This window comes from Caretta caretta, chromosome 2, assembly GCF_965140235.1.
Source record: "Caretta caretta isolate rCarCar2 chromosome 2, rCarCar1.hap1, whole genome shotgun sequence".
NCBI lineage: Eukaryota > Metazoa > Chordata > Testudines > Cheloniidae > Caretta > Caretta caretta.
The window spans coordinates 72880744-72905744 of NC_134207.1; the positions used below are offsets into that span (position 1 = coordinate 72880744).

General features: G+C 40.6%; 1 protein-coding gene across 12 annotated transcripts in view; it reads right to left on the bottom strand.

The window, feature by feature from the left end:
• Positions 1 to 25001, bottom strand: part of SNTG1 (syntrophin gamma 1) — a 525384-nt gene that overhangs the window by 375963 nt on the left and 124420 nt on the right. The gene's annotated exons all lie outside the window — the stretch shown is intronic.

A 25001-nucleotide genomic window follows, 5' to 3' on the forward strand; every position in this document is an offset into this window, starting at 1 on the left:
GCTACTGTTACGCAAGAACATGTGGACACCTCTAATTGTGCACTCGAAGGAACCAGAGTAAAGCTGATCACGACAGAGGGTCCTCGACTGCATAACTTGCTACCTCTGGCAATTCATCAGTGGCTGAGTATTAGATTTTAGAGGGTGGGTATCAGTTCAGTATAGCATGTAAGCCTATTCCTAGCTCCATCCCTAATCAAAGTAACTTCAGTATATGTTTAACTTTAAGCATGTAAAAAGTATCTAAGTTGAAGTACCTACATAAATACCTCAACAAGGGATGGAGTTCTGAATCAAGATCTTAGTGCAAGATTTAACTTTCATGCCAATTCTTTGCTGAATGAGGTTGATCAGATACATGGAGAGGGGGAATCCTGGCCTCATTGATGTCAATAGATATTTCACGCAGTGGCAAAACTCCTAGCTCCATTCTAGTTACTGTCTTTTCTGATCTGAGAGCTGTACTGGGTTGTCTCATCTCCCATAGGGCATGGGGATAGGCACATACACAAATATGAGTAAAATAATATCTTAAACTTTACTCACAGGTTTTATTTACGTGAAGATGTTCCACTTCTGATCTGAATACCAGCATTTATCAGCTGCAATGGGAATTATGAAACATCATCAACCTATATCACTGATCTACCCTAGAGACATGGTTGGAAAGTCCAAGATTAAGGCACAGGTCTAAAACTATATCTGTATTTTTCCTACCCTAACTTGTATGTCAAACATACAAAAGAGCTTTATAAACTAGTGTTTCCACAGACACAAAAAACAACGCACCACTTTTTTTTTTTTTTTTTACACTGGTGCAAACAGGCAACTTCACTGAATTAAGTAAGATGTTAGGAAAACTACAGTTTACTTTACAGCTATTGTGCAGCACTTCTATACAAACAGGAAGCTTTTCAAAACTGATGAGGATGAAAACAACAATTCATTTACAGTGATTAAATGGTTCTGGCCACGGAAGTGCAAAGCAGTATCATCAGGCAACCCTGTTCCATCTAAACTTTTTTTCCCTCAGAAGAACTCTACTGCTTTGTTCTTTCTTCCTATCACAGGGGTGGGCTAACTACAGCCCACGGGCTGGATCTGGCCCACCAGCCATTTTAAGTCAGTCCTCAAGCTCCCGCAGGGGAGCAGGGTCTGAGGCTTGCCCTGCTCCAGTGCTCCAGCTGGGGAGCAGGTCAGGGGCTGCTCCACACAGCTCCTGGAAGCAGCCACATGGCCCTACTCTGGGACTCCAGCTGGGGTGTGGGGTCGAGGGCCGCTCCACGTGGCTCCCAGAAGCCATGGCATGGCCCCACTTTCGGTGCCCCAGTGGGAGCTGCAGGGGTGGTGTCTGCAGACGGGGCAGCCTGCAGAGCCGCTTGGCTGCACCTCTGCATAGGAGCCAGGGAAGGGACTTGCCACTGCTTCCAGGAGTCGCTTGAGGTAAGTGCCACCTGGAGCCTGCATCCCTGAGCCTCTCCCCATGCCCCAACCCCCTGCCCCAGCCCTGATCCCCTTCCTGTCCTCCGAACCCCTTGATCCCAGCCTGGAGCATCCTCCTGCACCTCAAACTCCTCATCCCTAGCCCCGCCCCAGAGCCCGCACCCCTAGCTGAAGTCCTCACTCCCGCACCCCACTCCCCCACCCCAGCCCAGAGCCTCCTCCCACACCTTGAACTCCTCATTTCTGGCCCCACCCCAGAACCTGCACCCCCAGACAGAGCCCTCATCCCCTCCTGCACTCCAACCCAAATTTTCTGAGTATTCATGGCCCGCCATATAATTTCTATTCCCAGATGTGGCCCTCAGGCCAAAAAGTTTGCCCATCCCAGTCCTATTATGTTTCACATTCATTTGAACTACACTACCCAGCTCCTGGAAGACTACTTGGTCTCTTTGTACTAAAGTGTACAGGATTAGTAAAATAGCGAAGTCTCATTAAGTAAAAAATGAGCTCCTGTGAGGACCGGTCTACACACAAACTTGCACCATATAACTACCTCAGCCTTTTAAAACTGATTGAGTTTTTGAATGGTATTTCATTAACATTCTACATGTGAACACCTTTTTGGAATAAAAGTGACTAAGGTAAATTTAACTAAGGTGGTAACAAATTAAATAACTAAACTGATTTTAATTTGCACCTTTTTCTTGTCTTTGGCTCAACTTCGGAGAGAGGGGATAGCCAACAACCAGAGAAACCAGGCAGAAGAATTCAGCAGGTCAGCCAAGGACCTACCAGCCATGGAAACAGGCACTCCTGTGAGGATCCAGCCATGAGAGAGACACCAGAAGTGGCGGACTAAAGGTGTTCTGAGGGGTGCAGTGGCACCCAGGTCATACAAGGTGGCTGTGCATGAAGGACAAGGAGATACTTATAAGCCAGCAGACACAACCCCCAGATAGTCTACTGAGATAATCAGAGAACAGAGACACAGAGAACCATCTGGAGGCCCACCCCACAAGAAGAGGAGAAGACTCCACAGAACTATAGTTTGCTAGACTTGGAGTCAGAGAGAGAGAGAGAGCGAGCGAGCGCGAGCACACTCCCAGTCTGGCTGCCTGTGGAGGAGACCAGACTATGTAACCAACTGCACCTGTGGTAAATATGAGACTCCAACTCAGCTATATGTAGCAATCTCTGGCCAAAGGGGCAGGGTGGATGGGGGCCTGGACATTAAAAAAACAATGTTTATATTAATATTTGTAAAATAGGGAAGATGTATCTAGATCAGTGGAACTGGAGTCAGAAGGCCAATGTTGCCTGCACGGATTGTTGCAGATAGGACACCAGTGGTGCAGGGAATGTGGGGTGCTAGGCTGGAAGCAACCCAGCCACATGGACAGAGCAGTGCAGAGGGTCTAATAAAGTTCCACTTGTTCAACCTAAACTGCATTCATTTGCTGAATGAAACATGCAGCAGCTTTAAAAGTCTTTAGTAGTATTTTAATATCCTGTTACGGAGGAGAGGTGTGGCACTGAGAGCGATTGCTCATTGACTGGGTTTAATGTGGATGGAGTTAAGGAAACAATTTTCCTGGGAGCTCTGGAAGCCTGAGTGCAGCCTGGAGGCCATGCAGAGAGGTGCAGTAGTCCTGACACATCTCATTTAGCCTGGACAAAGGCTTGTTCCAACTCAGGAAGGTTTCAGTTTAGCTGGCAGCTATAACATTTTGAAGATGCTACAGGAATTTCTGTAACTTAAGATAACAGTTCCTATGGGTCCTAAAATTAAGTACATATTTTCTTTTTATTTTAAAACTCAGACTTTTACTGCCTATAACCCCATCACCATAGCTGAATCTAACCTATATTTCACATGCAACAACCTCCCTAGATAAATATTAGAATATAAAGTATTTGTACAAGATGTTCCAATATTAATTATCTGTTTCTGAGTTTTGCATGGGCGCAGTTTAACCAGCTGTTATTCATGTAGGTGCTAATTTTGGACCAGGAATCAGAAAGCAAGGAGATGGTGCTATTTATTTATTAATTTTTACTCAAAGGCATGCTGGGCATTTCCCATGTACTGGCTTCCGCACAGGTTGTCTCAGCAGCTCTTCCAAGAGCTCCATCAAGAGAGGGGAGATGGGGTTTGTCATTAAAGGACAGGACTAGAATTTAGGAGTAGAGCTGAATGTAAATTTTTCATTCAAAATGTATTGTCAATGAAAAATAGCTTCATCAAAATGGAAAATTTCCATGGGACATGCCATTTTCTACCACTCTTTTGGCTTTCCATCAGAAAACTGATGACTTGAGTTTTCAGCGACTGACCATTTTCAGCTCAAAATCCCAAACTAACACTTCGGGCAGAGTGTTAATTTGTCATGTTCTTAAAAAAATCAGCTTCCAGATTTAAAAAAACAAAACAAAAACAACTTTAATAAAATGTAGACAAAAGTAAAAAAACAAACAAATAAACGAACAAAAAACCCCACAACCTCATCAAGGTTTTTTATGGGGACAAAACATCTCCTGAGCAGCTCTATTCAGTGATCTCGAGTCAGATCCTGGCTCTGGCACAGATTTACTGTGTGATTTTGGGCAAGTCACTTAATCTTTTAGTCTCAATCCCCTTGAGTTAGGAATAAAGAAGATGGGAAGGCCATTAAGTGGCCCCTAGGAGGAGAGGAGAGAGGCATCATGTAAATATAAGAACAATTGCAGAGATGTTCAGGTTAGGACCATGGAAGTCTAGCATCCTTTAAAATACAGTGGAGTGAGTAGTCTCTGGTTGCAGTGTGAGACTTAGAATCATAGGATCAGAAGGGACCCCCAAGAGGTCACATAGTCCACCCCCACCCAACTCAGAGGCAGGATTATGCATACCTAGATCATTGCTGTCAAATGAGTCACACTGCTCATAAATATCCTTGTTTTATAAAACTGTAAAATGTAAGGTGAAAACTAGGTAGATGAACTTTTTTTTTTTTTTTTTTGGCAGCACTTAAGCTACAACTATAGGGTCATTTCAAAAGCATGTGTTTACTTTTAAATGACTGACTAATACTTTGTCTACCAACTCTGTTTAAAACATTTACCATTATATTCATGTATATAGGGAGGCAGTATTTGTATACTTTTGTCACCCAGGACTCAAATGTGAGATTCTGCATCCCAGTGTGCCTAATTAAACAGATTGTGGGTTTGTTTACACCTGAGTTAATCCACTGAAATCAATGGAGTATACTGTTCTGCTGCCTGGAGTGGCTCATGACCATGAGTGCCTCCCTCACAGCAGAGTGGCAAAAGCAGGGAAGACACCACAAACTGGTGGTATGTTCTATAATTAGAATTCAACAAACCAGAAAACAAATGGATCACTGCATCAGTCTTAGAATAGAATCACAGTCAGTCACTTTAGGCTCCCCAGTTTATCTGTCCACCCAGGCAAACTGGACTTAGTGAAAAATGGTTACTTACAAACAAAAAAAAAACACAACATATTCAGGTTGCTTCCAGGCCCAAGAGAGCAGTCACTTACCCTAGATAAACTGGTATTTTAGCTCATGCCAAAGACAAGGCCTACAGTCAATTCTGCAATAAACCTTTTGTTAGTTTACTAACTAGGGAAAAGAAATAAAAGTTATTTACATGTTAAAGAAACAAGCATATAAGACAAATGAGTTTCAGTCTAAATCCTAAGAGTGACAGAGTTGTAGTGGTCAAATTAAAATGTCTTTTTTCATGGCTAACCCTTTTTTCAGGGCCAAGCAACATAGGAATCTCCATGCTTTGTCATCAGACGTCACCGGTGTGGTGCTCTGCTCTGTTCAATGATGATGACAGTTGGCTGCATGCATGTGTTCCCTCTGTGTGCTGCCCCGGCTCTGTAGATCGCTGGCACAGCAGACCCCAAGAGAACCCCCAATGACCACAGACTCCGATAAGGTACAAAGGCACCCGGCCAAGTGTATTGTCAAACGAAGCACAGGAATAATTTCCCCCAGACTCTACAGGACATACTACGAACGTGTGCCCCCTGACAATAGACCGGCTCAGTCAGTGGTGGGATTTATCACTGCCCCCTAGGCCAAACAAAGACAGCCCATCAGGGGTACACTTTTATACACAGATAACAAGTTACACATCACTCCTGACGTATTGAGGTGCAACCCCTCTACATGTCAAGGTGCCACCTTTACCAAGTACATTTTGGTTTGAGCAAAACAACTCTATCCATCCTATCATCCTTTTAACCCTGGGTCAGCATGTTCCTGTGATCTCTGTGGAACGTGCTAGTGCTGGAGTGTTCTGGTACCATCCTGGCCCGTGTTTACACCACTTGTTCCCAGTACCTTTTAGGTATGTGTGTTTTTGGAGCATCAGCCCTCTTCATGCCAGATTTTGTGAGCAGGGCCTGCCTCTTGCTCACAGCTTAACTTTGTTTTATATCAGCAAAGTCTTGACCATTACTTTAGCTCTGGTCTTAGGCCTCATACTGGGCCTCTGATACAAGGACTTTTATGTTTCAGAACCTCATCTTACTGCATGCTTATGTTTAGGAATCCTTGCCCCCTCAAAGTCCAGACAGCATAAAAGAGATTCAGTTTCTCCTTGTCTGGGATTTATCATCCCCTGCTCTCCAGAGTCCAAAACTGATGGATGAGTTCATGTGTAGGTCTCTCTAGTGGCGCTGGAACAATTTTTGTATTGGGAGCATAGTGCTGAGAGCCATTGAACAAAACTGTAAACCTTGTATATGATGGTAAGCACTTCAAGCCAGGGTGCTTCCACACCCCCAGAATCCCTAGGTCCAGGACCCTGGGGTCTCTCCTTCCTGGAGGGAGTTAGGAATGAGTCAATAAAGTCTGTCCTTTGATGCTATACAACATGTCAGTTGCTTTCAATGGGCCATTCTTGTATGCAGGGTGTGCACTTTACCTTAGTAAATGGCTTCTTTTCCTGTTTGTTGAGTTACACAATTAGAGGGGTTTACAATGCAAACAGTCAACTTTATTCCATGGGCTATAGAGATAAGTGGGATCAATACATGCAGCATCCTACAAGCAAAAAGTCTAATCACTAAACACATTCATATCAACATACCATCTAATATCTATGTTGATGATGCTAACACACAGGTAGACAAGACTGGTTACCAGCTATGCATCTGTAAGGGTTAAGTGAGGTCTGGAAATGAGCTGGCACCTGATCTGCAAACACCACACCCACCAGTTTAAAAACAGCTGAGAGATGGAAATCCTACCAATAATTTCTGGATAGAAGCTGCACTGGTGAAAATAACCAGAAGCTGAAGATATTGCTTATGTTGGTCCCTGCTTGGCTATCGGTCCCTGCTTGCTAACAGTGCAGATGAACATTTGAGCAGGTGACTGGAAACCTTTCAGTTACAGGTTGATTTTATAAAGCACCAGCTCTAATATGCTAAAGACATAGATTATAGGCAGCAGGCAGAAATAGTAAAAATGTTCTATTTCACAGCATGCTACAAGCTGAGACTGGAAACCCCTGCCAGAGAATGCTGTTTCTAGCTCTCTTAATCCAATGCTTTCGGCAACACCTGATCCAGAAGTAGATAGAGGAGACTTAACAGTGGGAGGCAGAAATGTAGTTGAAGAGGTAGAGATTCCTGTACCTTTCAAAGAATCACGTTGCACCACTACCTAGTTTGTGTTCATGCATGCAAAATATGAGCGGGCCAAAATGGGAGACTTTTTTGAAAATGTCCTTTTTTATGGACAAAAATGTGAAATGATGCATATTACATATAAAAACAATTAGAGTTGGTTAAATTTTCAAACACATTGCAACAAATGGACAGTTCTTTGCAAAAAATAAAAATAAAAAAACCTTGACAAGTTTTCCCATTTTTCAACAGCATATGTATACATTATATAAAATTGGTTTGAAACATCTTCAGTTTATTGTGTGTGGGAGAGTTTAAATTTAAAATGTTTCATAACAATTAAATAAACAAAATTGTTTTGAAACATTTTCTAAGAGTTGTTTTACATCATGCCACGTCATGCTGGGTGAAATCTTGGCTCCACCGAAGTCACTCCATGGCAAAATTCCCATTAACTTGAATGGAGCCAGCATCTCTCACTGTGTTAAACATAATGTGCAGCAAACAAAGAAGAAAGCAACCCTGGTGTGTTTGACAGTGAAGTAAACTGCAGTCACTTTTCAGCATTGTATGTTGGAGTGGGTAAATCATTTAGCTTTGCTGTGCTTCAGTTTTGTCATTTGTAAAAGGGAGTTAATTAAGTAACTAAAATTCCTTTCAAATACGTAAGTCAATGAAGTATATTCTTCATTATCCATTAGTCCTGCATATGTTCACTTGTCATATATTTGTAAATATTGAAACAGCTGAGATTCTACAGTATACCTAAGAGACCAAACGGGAAAAGTTAACGCTTACAAAGTGGCAAAGGGTGCTTGTTGAAAGTGATAGGTGATTTCTAAATTGTCTGAGAGCTTTCTTAAACAACGGGTATGTCTACGCTACAAACACGGCAGTAGCACAGCTGGAGCTGTGCCTCTCTAGAACTGAAGAGTAGATCCTTACTGCAGTGAAGGAAGGGGGGTTTCTGTCAAAGCAGTAAATCTACCTGCTTGAGTGGCAGTGACTAGGCAGATGGAAGCATGCTTTCAGTTTACACAAATATACGTTGATACTGGCACACCATTACTCCCTGGTTTGAAAACATGACCAGGAAAGATTGAAAGACCAAGGTTAAAACAGAGATGTCATAGTTCCTTTAAAAAAAAACCACAACGTTAAATAAGAATGGGGGGTTGGCTCCCTGCCCTACCAATCATAGGAGTCCCCAATTGCACCCCGTTCATTCCTTTAATGAACACCTCTTTTTAAGTGCTTTTCCAAGCCATTTATCCAATCACTGTATTCCTTTCCTATGGAGTACCTGCACTGGACATCTGCCACAAGGAGGCTCCAGCAATTAGCTTGGCTGCCTTCCCCCCCAAACCCAGTTGGGTTCCCAAACATCTCCAAATGATGTGCATCTTTTATATCAGTTAAAAACATGACAGCACCTAAGTTGGACAGGTGAACCCCATCTTCCCGAAACAACTCTATTGCCCTATATACTATGCCAGGATGTGGAATTACTGCCCCTCCAATGGTCCAAAGGAATTTAGGTACCTCCCTGTTCACATACTTCCTTGCCCTGTCCACCCTGGGGGGGAGGGCTCATGGCTCCCCGCCAGACTCTGTGCTGAAGCATGTCTGACCACACAATGTTAACTCCTACTATGACTGTTCATTTATACATTTCTTGGATTGTATTTAAACTGTTACTGCTGGATTTGCTCACACATGGTGTGACACCTTGGCACCCCAGTATTCACTACTGTCATGTAATTTGGATATATTTCGTAAAAAGTATGCCTTGTGGGGTATCATTCTAAAACTTTTGATCTGCTAGACATTAATATCTCATTGGATGTGCTATCGTTGTTTGTAAAGTTAGGCTATGTATGTGTTACTGAAACATGTTGTGAGGTTGAAAACACCCACAAGCAGCTGTAAAAAGACCAAACAATGTTAATGGCTTATTGAGGAAATGCACACAAGCACACGGATTACCCCAGAAACTGTGTAGAAACCTCTCAGATATAGCACTACCCAATGGGAACTGTTTGACCCAGGTCACAGCAAAAGAGCTTCCCAGCAACTGGGAAGACAATATAAAAGGGGGAAAATGACATTATCTAGGAACCTCATTCTCCCTACAACACACCTGGAAACAGCTGAGGAATAAAGATTGAACAAGGGGGAATTGATGGTCCCAGGCTAAGGGATTGCTAGCCTGTGTATGAAAACCTGGGACACCCAAGCTGCAAAGCCAATGCACCTTATGCCTTAAGAATCTGCCAAACTGTTTATCACTCAGAGTGAGAATTTGCTAATTCATATCCTACCTATCTAGTATGTTAAACTCAGTTTGTAGTTTTGTTTATTTACTACGTAATCTTCTTTGATCTGTTTACTATCACTTATAATCACTTAAGATCTATCCTTTTGTAGTCAACAAACATTTTATATTTTAATCCAAACTAGTGTGCATTTGACTAAGGTGTTTGGGGAAATCTCAGCTTGGTTACTACAAGTGTGCATGGTCCTCTTCACATTGAAGGAGAGGCAGACTGGTTGTTAAACCCATATCTAGGCCAGATTTGACCAGGGCAGGACGGTACTGCTCTGGGGTCCCAGGCTGGGAAGCTGGTGGTCAGAGAGCCTGCGTGTAACTGCAGCTGGGTGTGTCCCTACCTGTATGAATGCTGGTGAAAGTGAAAGTTGGGAGGGCTTTGCAACTTGTCACAGCACCACACTGTGAGAGGAAGCCCAGTCTGGTGGGTCAGAGGGCTCAGTGGCACCCCAGTTCCAGGTGGCGCCCCGAGGGGAACCAGTCACACATGGCTAGAGATAGCTAAATAAGCATGTACACATGTGAACTGGACATCTGCATGGGCACAACAGGTACACCTAGAAACTGACTGGAAAAAAAAAATCAGATAAAAGCCCACAATTAGCTAATTTGCATGAATACATTCCTAGCAGTTTGCACAAATGTAAGTTAATACTGGCACACCATTACTCCCTGGTTTGAAAACATGACCAGGAAAGACTGAAAGACCAAGGTTAAAACAGAGATGTCATAGTTCCTTTAAAAAAAAACCACAACGTTAAATAACCAAAGTTGGAATTTATGTTCGTCATGGATTCTTAATGGCAATATATAACAGAGTCAATTAACAATAAAATAGCAGACCAGGACTACAGCCATGGCAGGCTTAGACAAGACATTACTGACCAAGTGGTACTGCTGGAGTGAGGTAGATTCTTGGCTAGTGTAAGTCAGCCTAGCTCCAGCTGAGGATCTTGTCCAGAAAGTGTTTAGATCAAAGGTTATGTGTGGGCCCCATGTCTACTAAAGATATCTGAATACAATAGAACATTTACATGATAACAATAATAATCAAAATGCTTTGTTCAGTTTCATTAATATCGCAACATACACAAACATCCTGTGTGATTTAACAGAGTATATTTTCTCCACTTCCCGAAATACAGTGGTTTCAAATAAGAGGTATAGGATTATATGTTGTTGTTGATTTACAAAAGGAAGTTTCTTGCAACACAATCACAATTGAAGCACATTGTTAGCATTATGTCTACAGAATCATGAAAGAGCCAGGATAATAATTTGCATGCAATACCTATAAAATACAAACCAAAAGGTTCACAATAGTACTTTCTTCCTAGAACCTCAATAGATAGGCTAGTTAATAACACTTTCTAAAAGCAATTGATGCAAATGACACAGCAGAACATGGAAAGCAGACAGTTATAGTGGGGGGCCAAGATTTTTCTAATTCAAAATGTAGGTTTCTAACTCCATAGTTAGGCACCTAAATAAGTGACTGTGTTTTCAGAAGTGCTGAGTACTCAGCAGCTCCCAATGGCATCATAGTTTATCTCTGAGACATGTAAGTCTGCAGCCACTGTAGCAAAAATAACTGATTTAATTTACAAAGTATCAGGTATTTCACCAATATTTAATATGCATGCCATGAAACAAATAATTGCACCTGACTAGTCACAAGAGGAATCAAGCAGTATGTATCTGTACAACAGCTGTAGATAGAAAATACAATTTGTTGCTATCAGGAGGTGAATTATTTCTCACAACTGCAATAATGTCTTCCTTTGCATACATAATCTTACAAGAGCTTTCTGTTAGTCTTTATTTATCTTATTTGTAACAACGAAGAAAGTAGACTTGATAAAATTAAGGCATGTGTGCATCTGAGAAAGGGAGTAATTTAAATTGTATCAGAATATGTGAGAAATAAACCCAGAAATTAGAAGGGCTATGACCCTATTAAACGTAGGCAATGCCACAACACAACAAGGCAACATTCTAAAGTTTTTATAGTTACATCTCGTGGTTTAATCTGAATCACACTTAGGTATTCCTTGATTTATAATACACAGTGTGGGCTGCAACCTGGGGACCAGCTCTTTTGGAGCCACCACAGCTCAAGAGTGGGAGGCTGATGTAAAGGTAGCTCGAAGCCACCTTTGTAGTTTTCTGATCTTTGGGTGTTAGGTATTAATTCCAAGGAATGATTTAGAGCAACCAGCAGCACTAGGCCCCAATGGCCTGTTCTGCCAGCTAGAGTTTGCTAGATTAACAGTGCTCCAGCCATGGCCCTTACACACATCCTCTATGCTGGGTGGGACAGCGTAGAGTAGGCTATGCTAGCTCTGTGTCACCTGGGGATTCAGCATACCTGGGGTATCTCCAGCTGGCCACTTAAATGGATTTTCTGATACTTTAAACCTCTGGAACAGTCTAGAATAAATGCAAATCCAGGCTCTGGCCATTTGTGCATAACTAAACCAGCTTCAGTCTGTAAACTGAATTTCTTTTTGTACTAAAAGTAGAGATTCAGAACACTAAAAAACTATTTGCTGAAGTGCTGTTTAGTATGATATTATGGTATTGTTCAATAAATGGCTATCATCTGTCAGTGCTTCCTCTTGTATCCAATTCTCAAGTTTCTAGTCCAGCCAATAACTTGCTCTGACCAAAGTGACAGATTCAATTATTCTAGCTGAAGAATGAAGGAAACAATCTTCAAATGTGAGTTGAAAGTTAAGGTTGCCTTTCTTACATGTAAGTGGCATAAAAAACATCTAGGACCAGTTTTCAGATTCTGTCTATAATGTATGGCAAAGAGGTAGTTTGTGGGTAATATTCTCAGGATGGTACTCCACAAAGTCCTCACCCACACTTTGCATTGATCAGGAGGCTGAAAAATTCTTTTTGGTATGTACACACACAATCTCTCTGTCTTTTCTTAACAGACACAATTGGAAACAGAAAACTAATGATTCCAAGCAGATAATTTGGCAGTGAATGTATGTCAGTCACTGGGAAGAAGATAATCTATCAAGTTTGTCTTTAAATGAATAATATTTTTCAAATATTAAGTCATTTACAGCTCTTAGTAAATAAAGTTGTTGATCAAGTTGCTTCATCATTGTATCATGAACAGCATTGCATGAACTACATATTTTTAAGACAGAGCGTGATTCTCATGTACACTAAGGCCCCCTGACACCACTCTGGTAGTACAAAGGGGACTTAGTATAAATGAGAATAAAGGATTTTTTGATTCTGTTCATAACAATTAAGATTATTAAATAATTCTGCCCTGAAAAATGCACCATGATGGGAAAATGACCTAAGGAACTGCACCTGTGTCTGGAGTTTGCTCTATGATACTCTCTCTCTCTACCAAGATCATAGAGACCAAAAGCACAAAACTGATGGGAAAAATGTTAAGCACGCATTATTTTCTACTGAACCAAAACTTTACCTCTTTGATCTGGCTGTGAGTTTGGGAGCCCCTCAATACCAACTAGCAGAGGAAACACCGTACAATAATTCACATCAGGCCTGACAAACCCACTGCCCCAATACATCATTGTCACAATCTGTATGTAAAAGGTTTCATGTAAGATATCCTATGCACACTGGTAACATGCTGGTCCCAAAAATCATTGTGTGATATATGTTCAGGGTATATACAGAGGTCTATAGATGTGTCCTGGAAATATATTCTTAAAATGTGTTTGGCAGGCAGCAAGTAAGCCCAGCCTCCTCAGGCAAAGGAATGTATATTTACATATCTGACCAGCCTGACCACCGGCAGAGGACAATGATGTACATTTACACATAAGTAGGCGGTGTACCAAATTCACAGCCCTGAAAAATTGCATCACAGACCGTGAAATCTGGTCTCCAGCCAGCCAGCTGTGAAGGCAGCAGCAGTGCAGAAGTACAGGTGGCACGGTACAGTATTGCCACCCTTTCTCCTGTGCTGCTTCTGGCAATGATGCTGCTTTCAGAGCTGGGCACCTGGCTAGCAGCCACCAATCTCCTGCTGCCCAGCGTCAGGCAGCAACAGTGCAGAAGAAAGGGTGGTAATACTGCGACCCTCTACAATAGGCTTGTGATTCCCTTTTGTGTCAGGACTCTCATGTTGAGAAACGCTGCAGAGAAATCACACATTTTTTGTGAGTTGGTCTTGGAATAAATAGCAAATTTCATGGATCTGTAAGTAGACCCCTACATATAAGGAAAACAAAGCATTAAGCTAACAATCAGGGAGAAGATTGTTTAATGATCATGAAGCTGGGGGGGAGGGGATTTGCATTCCAGGGAGCTTTCCTGTATCTTGAGACAGACAATGCTATTTGGGGAATATAAAGACAGGCAAAGAGCCAATCTGGTTATTCATTACTGAGGGGACTTAGGGTTCAGTGCCTTCTCAGCCTATGAAAGCTGGATAAGAGTAGTTGGAAACTGACTATAGGTGAGAAACCTGCTTAGACAAAGATCACAAACTGCTGAAATTAAGTTTTAGTCACTAGAAAGCATGTTTTTTTGTTTGTTTACTTGTAAGCATAACTTCTGTCTTTTATTCTTACTGATCACTCTGTTTCTTGTTAATCAACTATTCTTGTTTTATTACAAAACTCTCTCAGTGCTGTGTATTACAGTGAAGTGTAAGTCTGCAGATAATCTAACAGGCTGGTGGGTGTTCTCTCTCTTTGGAAGCAGCAAGCTTAATAGTTTGTGTGAGTGTCCAGAGAGAGGGACTGGACACTACAGAGAGACATCTCGGGGGAATTCAGGAATTGGGGTTCACTGATTGTTACCTATTGTCCCTACTTTGGGATTGGCAGAGTCCTGAAGAGTCTGCTGATGAGCTAGTGTATCACACAGCTGACATATAGCTTAGCAACAGCAACGCTCCCAATTGCTGAGGGGTAACACAGAGGTTCACAGCTCTGAGTGTCCCCAAGCAGGATGTCACACTGGCACTTTCCATATTTTCAGAAAGATTTCTTCTCATACTTACATGCAAACAAAGATTATTCCAAACCAAGACTTAGACTGGGCTCACCTCAAACTACATAGTTACTACTGACACCTCCACAATAAGTAGTTCTCTCTCACTAACATAATCCAAGCTATTATTTTGCTTTGCCTGGCTGTAAAATAAAGAGAAAAGGACACCTGTTCAAATAAAATAAATGGCACAAGGGAGGTTCCAGGAATTGAGAAACTTTAAGGAACAGAAGGGTCAAAGCTTTGATCTCTCTCATAGTACACTGAAATCCCTAAGCCAGGTTCATTGTAGAGTTGCTGCCACAAGTCATGGCCAATTAAAAAGACTGTTGATGGAGGCAGATGTACTGTGTACTAGAAGGAAATAGCAATAACATCAAACTTTAACGAATTAGCTTTTGATGCTCTATTATATTTTAATTAAGAAGTATTTGTAATCTCTTGGGAGGGGGAACCAAAAGCTCAATTTAATTCTGCTGGTGGTTAATAAAAACCCATTACTTTGAAGGGATTGATAACAGTTGAGATGACAAACACTTGTATGTTGAGATTTGCCATCACGTTTATCATTCAAGCTTGTCAACAGCAGGAAATTGCAATTCTCACAAATAGCTATTCCCTGCTGAAAATGTAGAATTAGATGTTCTCTGAAGTGTGCAAAACATTTCTTGTTGGGGTTAGTTTTGGACACTATCATGTGTTATGAGTTTTTTCATATGATCATGCCATGATGGAATACACAATTATACAAGATCAATAGGATAGATCTAGTTCATTTTGTTTAACCTAATTTTGAAAATTAAACTGAAATATTTCCTTTGATTTTTAAGGTTTGAGACACACAATGAGTCAACTCCAAAGTATTTAAAGGTGGATGGCAGCACCAGTAAACACCAGCTTCGTGATATAAAATCCATGGTGGAGAGCCAAATGCAGAATTTAAAGTTGGGGGAAAGAGCAAGAGTCCTAAGTGTGTGTGTATGTATATATATTTTCTCATCTCAGCGCAATGTTTTGCATCTGCCTTCTCTAGAGTGGAAAAGGAACCCAATCTGAGGCACAACGCTCTTCCTAGGGCTTCATAGCGCCACTGCACTACTTATGGGTCTTTGATTTAAAAGCCAGTCTGGTCCTAAGTGTTTACAGGATGGAGAAGAGCTTGGTGGTTGGTTTTTTAAAAAAATATCAGTTGGAACACATAAAGTAACTACATAAGATTCACTAATGTATTTATACAAGACTCAGTCTTGATAGCTGTGTAATTTGAATGCACGAGGCAGTAAGTGATTTTATATGACCAACCCACTGAAATATGTTAAATTGTAAATAAAACATCTTCAAAGAGAACACTTCTTAAGGCCAAATCTTCAAAGATTACAGTAGAGAAGACACACACAAGTTCACTCAGCAGATCTCACAGAAGGCTCACAGTGCTGTGAAACTTCAAACCCTAAGCAAAGGAGAGAAAAAAATTACCTCATCTCTGAATGGCTTCACAAGATGCCACTTGTAGTCTGGGCCTAAGACTTGAAGACCGTGAATATTGAGCAATAAATCTTCGTATCCTAAATACTGTCCATAAATATTTATCACATCTAAGTGAATAATTATTACTATTAACATTTAAGACAAAAGTATCGAGGAAAATATATTTTAACATGGTAAAAAATGTATGCCATTTCTCCACACATCAGCATAGAGAAATGCCCAGTATGTGCTGGCCTAGTTCAGCTCTGTCCAAAAAGCTCTATGCAACAGTACCAGTGATAGATACCACGGTTCTTAAGCCAACATTCAACTGTATATTGCTTGCATAGGAGGAAAGTAGGAAATTCCAAGCAGTGAGACACAAGGGAGAACATTTTTAAAAAAGAAAAACAAAAATATTCTTATAACTGTGGATAATTCACCCAGAGTTAAGCCCCCCCTCCCCCTCCCTACACACACACCAAATGCTGGACATCAGATTTCCTTGACAAATTCTAGTGCCATCACATGGATTTGCTACAAACACTAGCAATTATGGGTTAACATAATTGAATGCTAGCACCATAAACTATGGCAGTTCATGTATTTATTTTGCAAAAGCATGCCACCGTGAGGCTAAGCACCCCTGCAGTCACACCATGCAGTATACTGCAATGGTTTTTACACAAAAATATTCCATGTGAGGTATCATTTGAAAGCTAATATCACACTGGTCAATAATATCATTGTAAAATATATGTAACAATGTTGATGGAGGCAGATGTACTGTGTACTAGAAGGAAATAGCAATAACATCAAACTTTAATGAATTATCTTGGGATATTTTGGATTCTCCCTAATATTATGCTTTAAAAGCAGTGGTTCTCAAACTTGTTCTGCTGCTTCTGTGGGGAAAGACCCTGGCGGGCTGGGCCAGTTTGTTTACCTGCCGCATCCACAGGTTTAGCCGATTGCAGCTCCCACTGGCCGCGGTTCACTGCTGCAGGCCAATGGGAGCTGCGGGAAGTGGCGGCCAGTACGTCCCTCGGCCCGCGCCACTTCCAGGAGCTCCCATTGGCCTGGAGCAGCAAACCACGGCCACTGGGACATGCAAATGGCCGAACCTGCGGACACGGCAGGTAAACAAACCGGCCCGGCCTGCCAGGGACTTTCCCTGCACAAGCAGCGGAACAAGTTTGGGAACCACTGCTTTAAAGTTTCTCACAAAAGGGTGTTTAAACCAGGTTTGTCAGAGGGGGTTGATAAACAGATTTTCTCCAGACACAGGAAAGAAGCCAACACCTCAAAGTAGGTATGACCCAAATTCAATGCGTTATTCATTTGTATTGGTCATTGCAGCAGGAAGAGATAATCTGCACACTAGCAAGCATCAGTGGTGGAAGAACAGGAACCAGAACAAGCTGCTGTGTTTGTCTTTTTAAAGGAGCAACAGACCTTATTACTCCTCTGAATGTTCCACGAAAGGGCTGGACCTTTCAGGACAGATGGTTTTGGAGAAATTCAGGAATGGGGGGGCGGGGTTGTGTGTGGAAGAGAGGGTGTTGGGATCACTTTGCTAATAGTAACCAAGGTTGGTGGTCACCAGTGTGTGGCTCTACTGTAACAAGCAGGCTGCTGGAGTCAGAGTTGCTGAACCAGGGCTGCTGAATGCTGACTGGGAGCTACACCAGCAGAGCATTATAATGCACTCAGGGTTATAAGACAAGTGGTGATAAAACCTCTCAATGGTCTGGGTTGAACACCAGGTTTGACAGCCACCCTCTGAGTACGGCTATTAGTTATTTAGTATTTCAAAGGGAGTGTCAGTTTTGCAGCATTTTACAAACGTCTATTTATCAAGGTTTTCAGAATTTCGTTGAAGGTAATGGACAAGCAAAAAAAATTAATTATAGACTAGGATTATTTGAAACTGCCTCTGCTCCCAGTTAGTGAAGGATAATTTACCCCTCTCTTTACAGCAAGCCTTTTAACAGCCTGATGAAAAAACTAGGGTGAAGTTTCCTCTTTACAGCTTTTAAAATGTAACTAGCCTGGTTGCAAGCATCTAACACTGGCACTATGGAAGCGGTATTTGTAATTTGTTTGCAGATTTTTGGCCCTTCCATTAATAAAAAGCCTAAAGCTCTCATGGAGCGTAATCTGCTCTGAAATGCAGCTATTAGGAAACAAAGATATCTGAAACCTTCCTTTTGGGTCAGCAACATTTTTCAAAAAAGTATGACACTGCAGCTGGGATTTTTAGAGGCACCCACAGGGAGCAGGTGTAGCACTGGTTGGAAATATTTCCACTAAACAGATTTTCAGTGAACAATGCTAATTCATTGAAACAAACATTATGTGGGAAAGGGTCGGTTTCAGTGAACCTTTTATAGGTAAGGTTTCTCAGATCCAAGATAGAACTTCTGATCGAAGCCACAGAAAGACTGACCCCAGAATAACCAACAGCTTGGTGCTTAAGGCACTTACCTGGGATGTGAGAGCTAGGTTCACACCTTTGGTCTGAGTCAGGCAGAGCAAGGACTTGAACCTGGGTCTCACAGTCCATGAGAGTGCCCTAATCATTAGGTTATTGGCCTCTGAGATGGGCCTCACTTTGATTTTTCATGAACAATTTTGAAAGGTCTCAGTTTCATTCCGATGCGGAATTTGATTTTTTTTCTGAAATTTTCATGGGATGGGAAAACCATTTCCCACCCAGCTTTAGTTGGGTGCACAGATCCCATTGAAATTCAGTCATAGTTGGGTGCCTAATTTGTTTAGACTCACATAAAAATCCCAGCAGGCAGATAGATCTCTGTTCTTGAGTCACTTAACTTTCTTGGTTTTTATTTTTTAAGGTTAGTTCTCTGTTATTTCACCTCCCGGAGTGTGTCTCTCATCAAGGGTGAAGAATATCATGCTGGCAGCTCTGGGATATAAGTTTAAAAAAAAAAAACACACAAAACAAACTCAGCTGTCAATTTTGAAGCCTCTCAGGAAGTAACTTCATAGTACAGCAAGATCTGGTAAACTACACATGCATCCAGGAATTTCACAGGATCAATCTCTGAACATTGTAAGTGGTATTGTGATTTAACTTTCTACTTCTCTTTAAGGTTGAATGCATTACACTAGACCCAGACTTCTGGATCTACCCAAGATTTTTGTGATATAGTAAAATATACCTGAGGGACTGTAAAAGGGTTCACTCACTGCAGGAGCACCTCCTATGGTCAGGCCTGGCATAGTAGCTATCTCCTCATATGGTGTTGCCTGTCAGTGGTTGCACCATCACCGCAGTTGTCTCCCTTCCCACAGCTTAGCCCTCCAGCCAGGGTTAGTCCACCTCTTCTGGGGTAACAGAATCCAACCAAGCTACAGTCTAATGACCTTTTAGCAGGTCTTCCATCTATCCCTGGGCTCTGTGGTCCTTACACTCCTTACCTCAGATGGAGTCATCCCACCTTCCCCAGTGAGCGATAGGAGAACCCAAGCTTTCCCTAGGCTCCAGCCAGAGATACCATAGCTGGCAATCAAGGTCTACTCCCTCAGACTCCTTGTTGCCTACCCGGAGCACTTCTACCTCTTCTATCCTCCAAACAATGACTGCAGATTCTCTCCCTACAGCCCCCTTTCTTCTACTTCTTCTTGTATTTAATGACATAACAAACTCACATTCTGAGGCCATAGCCATCAGGTGCTGGATTTCATGAAATACAGTTAGTCTCTTTTTTCCTCAATATTTTTTTTTTAAATTGTAAGGTTGCTTTTAGTGTTGCCCCATTTTCCTGATGCTCTTACTGGGTATTTTAGTGTAAACTTTGTAATTTTTAGGTGCCTGAGTTTGTCATACAAAATCTCCCTATCAATGTTACACTCTTTAGACTCTGAGGATGTGATCAACCTTCTTTGACTTTGCATGTCTCACACAGCCTGGCTTTGTATTTATTATTTAAGGAGAACACTGTGGCTTAAACAGTAAGTATGTGTAGTAGAGCTATCTCACTCTCTCTCAGGTTCTTGCAGTAGGTCAGCATTTTTGATTCTGGGGCATATTTAATGAAAACTTTTCCACCTTATTTCCTTTGTCCATAGTTCCTGCCACTCCTCTTTTATTCTCTTCATTTTTAATTAAATTTATAAACATCTGTTCACTTAGAGGGACCTCTATGTCAATTTTTGTTGTTGTTACAGCATTTTTGCTACTTTATCTGCCACCTCGTTTCCTGCTATCCCAACATGCACTAGTATCCATGCTATTTCAATGTTTACTCCTGTGTATTCCTGATACTGAATATGAGACCTGTCTCCATTGTCATCTTGTCAGATTCACTATCCAATATAACACCAACATTATTCCTGCTAGTTTGACAGTCATAAAAGCTACAAAATTGAATCATCTAATGGATTTCTTTAGTCCAGGCATTGGGACACAGAATGCTCTCCCTGCTCTCCCAGTTCTCTCACCATTCGACCCATCCATAAATATTTGGCAAAGCTTGTTCCATTTACCATATATATAGCAATTTGCTATATTTCAGTATTTAGCGCTCCTTCCCCTTGTCATATCATTGTATAGTTCCACATTTATATTATGGACTTATGGACAATATGCATTTTCCACCTATAATGCATTTTCCCTTCACTATATATGCTAATTTATTTTCTTTGTTCCTTTGTCTATATTTTAATCTTATTAACATTAGGCATTTTTGGTTTCCCCATGTCATGCTGTCCACTAAATTCCCCATGTTCTTTATATATTTGTTAGTGTTTCCATCATCACTGTTTCCTCTGACTTTTGCCCAAATGGTTAAAACCAATAATTTCATTCTTAATGCTACAGGCATTTCACTAGCAGCTATCTGCATTACACACAAAGGAGTCATGATGAAGGCACCACATGCAATGTGTAATGCCTGGGCTAGAATTGAGTCTAGCTTCTTAGTGAGCTGTAGCTCATGAAAGCTTATGCTCAAATAAATTTGTTAGTCTCTAAGGTGCCACAAGTACTCCTTTTCTTTTAGCTTCTTTAGGTTTGTTTTTGATGCTGAACTAAATGTTGGCATCTGTACTCAATGGATTGATCTTATTCATGCTCTATAAAATATTACCATTGCTTTCTTATCCATGTCCCAGGTGGTTCCAGAAATACTTCTAAGTAGATAGAAAATATTGTAGATAAATGTAAAGGTAAAATCTATGTGATCCTTCCATGTTAGCTGGCTATCACAAATGTCACACCCAGGAATTGTAGCTCTTAACTATATCTATTTGTTGTCCACATAGAGTTTACACTCTTTTAAAAGTGTGTTGACCAAAAATTGCTGTCCAGAGTGTTTACACGCTTAAAATTTTCTTTTTAATGACAATCATTCCTTTAGTTTTGAGATTTGAAAAATTAAAGGCCTACTTTTCCCATTCCACACTTTTCCTAACTGCTTTGTTAATTCACTTCTCAGCTATTTTCTGGTTCCTGTTTTTAGACCATATGGCAGAGTCATCTGTAAATGAGGAAGTGCCTATTCTTGCACTCATCCTTTTTGGGAGATCATTTATCATTATATTGAATAAGGTAGGGCAGATGACACTCCACAGAGTACCATGTGTATATGTTACAGTAAGCTTTCCCAATTCTGACCTACATAGTTTTTACTTGACAAATCCTTTATCCACCTATACATTCTTCCTCTTATGCCCATGGATGTTATGGATTCAATAAGCCCTCTTTCCATAATGTATCAGATGCATTTTCAATATCAAGGAAAGCTACTCATAAGTTTTTTTCTCATTTTGTGTGTGTGTGTTTCTGTCTACTATATGCTCAACGGTATTCCTTCCCCTCCTGAACTCACTTTGCAGATTGTCCATAAATCCATTTCTCTCTAGATAGTTAATCTTTCAGTCACCATTCTTTTTATGACTTTATCCACACATGATGTAAGAGCAATTGTCCTGTATGCATCAGGTGTTCTTCACAGCTTTCCTGGTTTCCACACTGGGACTAAACTGTATATTTCCACTCCATTGGTAGCTCATCTTTTCCACATATACTGTTGTAAGGGTTGGCAGTATTTTCAGAGCCCTCTTTCTGCTACGAACTTTCTGGTTTTATAATCACCACCCAGCCCCTCCCTAGGTGGACTTCATCAATTAAGCCTGGCTTTCTTTCTCTCATAGCTGCTACCAGGTGTGATATCCGGCCTGTCAGGTCCACATTAACCTGTTCATGGCCTGTGTGAGGTACACACCCCATCACAAGGACACAGTTACCTTCTTTTTTTATAACTAAGCACAGCTCTGTCTGGGACTATCAAACCAGAAACAAATTAGTCCTCCCGCTCTCTTTCTATATACAATGCCATTCTGGGTCATCAAGCAGGCTCGTCACCTTCCATTTTATTTTCTTTACCAAGTCAATTCATTGCCTTTTTAATACGAGGTATAGCAGGCAACTGTGACTGCCTCTGTTGTTGGTGTCTTTAGAGTTGTGGTAGCTATAGATGAAGATAGATTCACTTAGAACCCTTTCTCTTCTCCTACACAATTCTGATCTGAGTCATATTTTCCCCTTTCCTCATGCATTCCATACTTTCAGTCAGTCCAACAACTTTCTTTTTTATTATTTTTTTATAGACCAAACGGATTCAGATAAGTTTACCTACGATCCCAAAAGGGAGCTGAAAGTATTTAAAAATCACACTAAACCCTTGAGTTTTGAGGTTCGCCAATCATTAAAAATTCATATGAATCCTCCCTAAAACAGACAAAAACCAGACATTTATTTCATCTCTATTAAACCTGAGCAAGTTAATTTAATCTGGGTGCACTGCAATCCACTAGAGTGTCTCAGTTAGATATGACAAGCATAAAAATAATTAAGTTATTTCCTCAAGAACTAGCATAATTCTACAACTGGTTTGGTTAATTCCACTCTGATATAGGAAGGAATGTGTCCTCTTTCTGTTTAAACGAAAAAGGCAGTCCTCAGAACACAATAAGAGATCAACCACAGTCTGTGCTGTAGTGCTCTCTAATGAGTCATGTCATCTCTTTTCCAGTGGCTTGTTAATTTTTTAAAAGTACATCATTAAATTGGTATCTTGAGGCTAATTTCATGTGATTTTTTTTAAGCAGGCTGGAGGCTTCAGTTCTAAGATCAGGGGTAATTTGGGAAGTGGATAGGCAAGATAAATTACTGATATTCTATATCTACCTGTTTACATAAGTTGATGTGAAAATATCTGTGTAGCCAGGAAAAGAGACCTATTCTTACAGCACATCAAAATGTCTCTCTTGCATTCAGTTTCACGATTCAGTGAATATAAAAACAAAACAAAAACAATTTTAAGAGTGACAATAGTTAAGTTTTTTTTTAAATCTCTGACCAGAAGCTATGGTTAAGTTTAACAGAGCAGTATGTTGGGTACCAAAAGCACCTCTAGCACTGTCCTCCGGTTCCAGTTATCTCTGCTCTGAAGTACCAGCCTTCTAAAGAAAGATTACACTTCAAAAGACACTACCATTTTCTACTGCTAGATAGTGAGGTTGGAGGCAAACAATAGTGAAGGATAATTCAGTGACAGCCCCATGTATGTACTTGAGAGCATAATCAGAATCTAAATGAATAACCTTGGGTTGTGTTCTTCCAGTCAACCAAAGTTAGATGTTTTTCTCCTACTATAGGCGTGAGTGCAACGGGGGCAGAGACGGTTCTCCACTAACCCCACTGCTGTCCTTGCTTATGTTCTCTAGCACATTGATATATCATTAGGAAATCAAGGGGAAATATGCTTGCATATAGGAAACAGATTTGGTTAATGAGAATATTATTTACACACACTTTCATTGTCTGTAGGCTCCTAATAATCCTGAAAAGTGTTTTAGAGTTAGCAGTCTTACTGACATGTATTATCTACTGCTTGGTAGAGTATGACACTAAATGGGAAGTTTGCCTGGACAAGGATTAGGTAAAAGCTGATTAAGGAATTCAGCATTTGGCCCATCTGTATGGCTTTGCATAACTTTGCTTTAAAAAAAAAAATCAGAATAAGTTGAGATTTCTCTCTCCGCTTCATTGAAACCAAACATAAGTGGCTATTTTAATGTTCTGTTTGGCAACCAAATGAAAAATCAGTTATTCACGCAGCTCTGCTAAAAAGCTGCATTATTCTCTAGACAGGCCACCTAAGCTTAGGGAGGAAACAAACCTGAATTTTTCCCCATTTGCATAAGAATTTATACTGGAAGGATTTCAAGATATGGATGATCGCTTGAAAAATTACAGCTCTTCAGATAATATTTTACATTTCCTAAAAATATGCATGTGAGATTACAGATTTCTGAGAAACAGATTAGTTAAGAACTTTAAAACACTTAATGCTAAATAGTCCCCAAATACAGCCAAAATTCTTTTTAAGTCACGAATATCCCTCACTGGAAGTGACTTGTTATTTATGGAGTTGCAGGTCTGAAGTGCCAAAACATAAGGGGAAGGCATGTCTGGGCCTCTTAATTAGAATAGCGCGTTACACCCTAGTGAATTTGTCTGTCCTTTTGGTGAAGTCACGGTTTTGATTTTTTTTTTTTTTTTAATATCAAATGTTGGTATGGTGCACTGTTTATGGGTAAGCTTTTGTTTGCTAAACTTTTTATTGTATGAATTATCACGGTCTTTACTCTTTCTTTGAATAACACTGGTGCTAAGTAATTGGGAAAAGGGTCGGAACAGTGTGAAGCAGTGGGTTAATATTTATGATGCCATGTTAATGTTGACTGCCGCAGTTCTATTTTTTTTAGCAACAATGATTACAAGCCTCCAGCTCTCAGCTACATTTAGTAAAAAACATTACCTTGGCAACGAACAGAAAGAGAAGAAGAAAAATCCATCTACTTTAATAATCCACTCACTGGTTTAAATCTATAATATAATGAGCTATAGCTTTGCATAGGGGCTACTTGGACATTATTACACCTAATTTTATCTGATTAATTGTGACAACCTGTAAATGAGGTTTATTGTTAAATTAGATATTTTGCAAACCATAGCTGGCATTGCAAGTTGTTACTTCAATGTCAACATTCAATCGTGGCAACAAGTATGAAAAAAAT